At 34.9% G+C, this 5,955-nt stretch overlaps 1 non-coding gene across 1 annotated transcript; it reads right to left on the bottom strand.

Annotated features, from left to right (window-relative positions):
* Positions 1-5,233: 5,233 nt before the first annotated feature.
* LOC133802837 (small nucleolar RNA R71) lies at positions 5,234-5,339 on the bottom strand. The gene has a single exon (XR_009877582.1). It is a non-coding gene; the product is annotated as a small nucleolar RNA R71 (small nucleolar RNA).
* Between the last annotated feature and the right edge of the window lie 616 nt (positions 5,340-5,955).

Raw genomic sequence — 5,955 nt, 5'->3', positions numbered from 1 at the left:
CCGCCTAAGGAAACGTAACCCCTAAGCTACCTGCTATTGAACCTAAAGACCTTTCGGTTTCTTTACCCCGAACGGGTATTCTTTAAACTAATTTTCCATTAGGGCTACCCCAGATGAACCCAGAAATTTACCCAAGTTCATGAATATCTTATTTCAAAAATATGTTTGGTTTCACGCATTGAACCTAGGTTGAAACATATTTCCTATTAACATTTATAAACAAACTAACGATAACAAACAATGAACGTTGTGAATGAACATTGTTGAGAACAGAAATATCATTGGATGACGAAAAAAAAGGGGAAATATTTTTCAAACCAAGGGATGAGATACTTACAGGAAATATGTTCGGTGACTAGAGGATGTAGATTTGGCAGCAGAAAGCTCCTGGAAAGTTTCTGAAGGTCTGGGCACAATGAACAATTTTGGGGATTCTGGGGAAGAAGAAGGGAAGCTTGAGATTTGAGAAATGGAAAATTTTCGAATGCAAAGGTGGTAAGAAGTGAAGTCTGATCACCTTATTTATACGTAAACTATGAAAATTAATCTGGGCCATCCAATTGGGGTAGCTCGAGATCCAAGGGCCAAGATTAAATAGACCAGATGGCAGCAAAATGTTGACAAGACAATCATTTCAGTCCTCAAAACCCGAACAGACGCCAATTGTAGTAGACCACGTGTCCAGTACTCGGGTAGTAGGCAGGCATGGTTTTATGAGACAGAAGTCTAAAAGCCCCTACTGTGTATGTCAGAAAATGACGGCATCAAACACGAGCAGGAGCTTGGGGAAAATGTTGTACCCTAATTTTAGCACGAGTTCTTTCACTCAGATCGGGTACAGCTGACAGATGGAAAAGTAATCAAGTAGGATATCTGATTATTATCCATTTGGACAGCTTGAGATTCATAATGGTCAGACCTAGTGTTAGGCGTCCTGACTTTACCACGAACTTGGAATAAGATAAGCTGTCAAAGCGCAAGCTCGGGGTCAGATAGCTATCAGAGCACAAGCTCGTGAGAGATATGCAGCTTGAGATGATTCAGATTTAACGCATACTAAAGGATCCCCAAAGATTCGGGATTTGTTTATATTCTTATTCATGACCAAGCTGTCACATTTATTAGCCGAGATAGCAAGAACATATTTATTTTGTTATTAAATCATATTCCAACATAACTGGGAATAATTTGTCTTAAATATGGACATTATGTAATTACGTGATTGACTCACGCAGTTACCCAAATCTGTTCATGGAATTCCCCTATAAATACTGGGAATATTGAACAGGAAAGAGGGGACTATTCTGTAATACCGAAACTCTGCCAAAATAGAGAGAGAAATAACAACAATATTGACTAGTGGACTATGTCGATTTTAACCACAAACCACGTAAAATTTCTGTGTCTTTGAGTGAATTCTTGTTATTTTCATTACGGTTTACCATCAAACACTAATTTGCCCCTATTATTTCTTAATACACTGTTGGCGAAAAACCGCGTCAACAATGTTAAAAAATAAGCATATAAAAAATATTATATATAAAAAATTTGTAAATAATTAAGTAACCTAATAAAAAGAAATTAAGAAAAAGAAAGTGTCAATAAAATCACCCAAATTTCCTAAAAATAAACCATCCAAATATTAAGTAATAATTTAATTTTATTATGTTACTGATAACTCTTCAATGAAGAGTTATTTTTATACTTTTAAACTTATAGATGTAGAATTAAGAATAGTGATGAGTGCTTGTTTGCTATTATTTTTAGTTAATTTCTTTTCCCTTTTTGTGTTATTGTGAGTTATTGTGTCTTGTTAGTTTTTTTGAGCTGAAGTAGGAAATTAAGGAATTTGTGCATGAATTTTTCCAGAGAAAAAATGAAAAGTTAATTTTTTTTTTGGTAAATAAGAATCATTGTATTGCTCAAAAACCAAATCATGTACACTTACAGGTCTTCTAATACCCCTATCTTGACTTTACAATTCATGTATCTATCTTTACAATTTTTGAAACCATTCTTTATCCCTATTCCTTGTTTTCCTTGGCATTGACAAAGCCAATCTCAATTTGAGTTCTCTTTTAATGACCTCTACAATATGATTTACATGCCAAAGTTTAGATGACCACAAAACATCATTACGAGCCCTCCATATGTGGTACACTAGTGCAGTAATAGCAGCTATAAAGAATCCTTTCTTGACTTTACTCAGGTGCTTTGCTTTGGATATCCATTGCAATAGTGATTGATAATGCTCTGTTTGTGCTCGGCAGCCAATCCAATCCTTCATCCTCAAAAGACAAACTTTATTGTAAGTACATTGAAAAAACAAATGAGGAAGATCTTCATTGTGATCACCACACATCAGACATACTGTGTCCAACCCAGGTAGATACCTGCTGATATAAGTTCTGGTACTCAACTTCTGAAGCATCACTAACCATAGAATAAATCTGTGCTTCGAAATACTACTTCTCTCCCATACAAACTTACTCCATTGTACATTAATATGTTGATCATATAGTATATCATAACCGGATTGAATCCTATATTGCATTGCCATACAAGCTGACTTATCTAATTTGACTTTAAAGAGATCTTTAATGGCAACAATTTTCTTCCAATACCAGTTGCAATTCTGTTGCACTGTATATTCCCACCAGTCCACCTTTTTCAAATAAATGCTATGAATCCATTTGACCCACAGATTATCCTTTTTGGAAGCTATGGCCCATACATATTTCGCCAATGATGCAAAATTCCATTCGGAAATCTTCCTGAAGCCTAAACCTCCCTTAGCTTTTGGAGTGCAAACAGAGCTCCAAGCAACTAAACCTGAACCTTGAGTCTCTTCCATTCCCTTCCAAAGAAAGACTCTGCAAATGGCCTATATATCCCTTAATAACTATTTTGGCAGAATCATTATTTGAGACCAGTAAGAGTGAATTGACAATAAAACAGAGTTAATCAATGTGACTCTAGCCATGTATGATAAGTTCCTAGAACTCCACTGCTTAATTCTGGATACCATTTTTTCAAGAATTACCCCACATTCAGCAGTAGAAATACGCTTGGAACATATAGGGATACCAAGGTACCTGAAAGGCAGGGAACACCGGGTGAATCCTGAAACAGCCACCACTCTATCAATCTCAGTTTCAGGCATGCCACTACAATAAATTGCAGATTTATTCTCATTTGGAATAAGTCCCGAAGTCTTTGAGAATAATTTAATGAAAAGTGAATTGGCTCTTAGTTGTTTAATTTGTACTGAAATGTCAGGTTTTGCTGGAGCATTTTTAGCAGGATACAAAAAGGGAAATTCAACATATAAAGGAGAGACACATGACACCATTAATTGAGCTGGAAAGGAGTGATGAGGTGGGCGAAAAAAATCAGAAAAAATGGACTGAATTTTGGAGTAATTTCTAGAAGAGAAAAGGAAACTCACATGAGAGGCAATGTGGGTCATTTTTGGGACACGAGGAAAAAAAGGTTTTATCATCCTAGCATCATAAAAAAGAGAGCAGCCTCCATTACCCAATTGAGCCATCTTTTAGAGAGAGAATCACCAAGTACAAGGAGACTTCAACAATACAAAGAAGGAAAGAGAGAAAGGAAGAAGAGGAGAAGAAAAGAATATTCACTCCATCATCATTTTGGGCTATTTTTTCTATTTGTTTGCTATTCATTTCCTATTTTCTCTAGTATTTTGTAATTAATGACTCATGGAAAGATTTGAATTTTTATTTGTGTTTCTTGATTTAGCCATGAACTAGATATTTTGAGGCTTGAATTATTAATGAACTCTATGTCTTAATTCTAAATATATAGCACTTTATTTTAGCAAATTACTCATTGTTCATTCAAATATGTTTATTGATGAATTCTTGTTGTTGTTTGGCCACCAATGGCAAGAAACTGAGTTATATTTTTGCTAAAAAGTTTGAATATAATGGATAAATTTGAATGACACAAGTAGATAATCTTGTTAGATTATGTTTGTGAATAGCATAGGAATGTGTTACTTGCCTTGTGTAACAATTATGAATTGGTGCTTAAAGATTCTTAAACTTGATTGGCATAGGAATATATTTATCAGGTAAACGAATTAATATCATAGGATTTAGAAAAGTTCTATGAACTTGTTTTGAATTCTTGCTAACTTTGGTAATTTTGCTGAGATTTTGCTGCAGCAAAACGTACAGCTCATTTGACATAGAGGGATTTAATAATTCAATTCCATTTCAACCAATTAATTTGATCTCACTTTCAGATTGGCGTTGCAGTTTATTTTTAAGAAATTTTAATTGATCTCAAGTAATGTTAGTTTACAAAATCAAAACAAATTAATTTGGTTACTTTTGCAATTGTTTGGTAATTAATTTATGTATTTAGTTTTAATTTTCAATCCCTGTGGAGACGATCTTGAACACTTATCACTTTATTATTTGTTTTGTGACTGTGTACACTTGCACATATTTGATCAAATTAATTCACAACAAGTTTTTGGCATCATTGCCGGGGATTGAAATTAGAATTTTGTGTATTATTAATCACTTTGAAATTTGTTTTTCTTATTTGGCACTAATCTTGTTTGCTTGATCTTGTCCTTTGCTAGATTGATTCCATTGCATGAATGAGCATCAAGATTTTGAGCTAGCCCCTATTGACCCTGAGATTGAACGAACATTTTGAAGAAGATTAAGGGAATAATGGGCTCAACTTCACCTTGCTATGGCTCAAGAATGTGAAGGGGTTGAGGAGATTAGAGCTCAACCCATGCTTAACGTGGCTGTTGGAGTTGTCAATGATGCAGCCAATGCTTTGAATATTGCTAATGCAATTGTTATGGTCAATGATAGAGAGAGGGTCATAAGGGAGTATGCTACCCCAATGTTTAATGTGTTGACTTCTGGCATTGTTAGGCCTGAAATTCAAGTAGCTCAATTTGAGTTGAAGCTCGTGATATTACAAATGTTGCAGACAGTGGGTCAATTTAGTGGGCTGCCTATAGAGGATCCTCATCTTCTTCTTCGTTCATTTTTGGAGGTGAGCGGTTCATTCCAGTTACAAGGCATTACTGAAGAGGCCTTGAGGTTGAAATTGTTCCCTTTTTCTCTAAGGGTTAGAGCTAGAGCTTAGCTCAATACACTTCCTTCTGACTTAGTCATTCCGTGGAATGAGCTAACTAAGAAATTTTTTATTATGTATTTTCCTCCAACAAAAAATGCTAAGTTTCAGAATGAGATTATTTCTTTTCAATAGTTGGAGGATGAATCGGTGTGTGATGCTTGGGAGAGGTTCAATGAGTTATTGAGGAAGTGCCCACATCATGGTATTTTGCATTGCATTCAAATTAATACTTTTTACAATGGTCTCACTGCCTCCACACACATGGTTTTGGATGCTTCAACAAATGGGGCTATTCTCTCTAACTCCTACAATGAAGCATATGATATTTTGGAGTGGATTTCCAAAAATAATTACCAATTGTCTAATGCTAGAGCCCCAATGAAAGAAAAGTAGCGAGTACTCATGAGGTAGATGCGTTGACATCTTTGACCGCTCAAGTTTCATCTATGACCAACCTTTTAAAGACCATGAGTATGGGGGTAACTTACAACCAGCTCCTATGGGCTAAGTAGGAGAGGTTTCTTGTGTTTATTGTGGAGTGTTAGAGAATATATATTATTGCTCAATGGAAAAGTGGAAAAACCAAAATACAACTCTATGCAAAAAATACAATGGACAAGATGATAGATAAATAGGTTTACAACTCAATGACCAACAATACAAGTAAATGTAGAAAAGAGAGAAAGAAGAGAATTATTAGAACTAAAACTCTAAAACAAGAGATGCCAATAAATATGTAAATAGAAATAGAAGAAGAGGATTACAAACTCAAAACAATAATAATACAAGAGGAACAACTGAATGAAAAGATCAATGAAAAAC

Source organism: Humulus lupulus, chromosome 9 (genome assembly GCF_963169125.1).
Source record: "Humulus lupulus chromosome 9, drHumLupu1.1, whole genome shotgun sequence".
NCBI classification, from domain to species: Eukaryota; Viridiplantae; Streptophyta; class Magnoliopsida; order Rosales; family Cannabaceae; genus Humulus; species Humulus lupulus.
The sequence above is the reverse complement of the archived record's forward strand: the minus strand, read 5'-3'. Positions and strand labels throughout refer to the sequence as shown.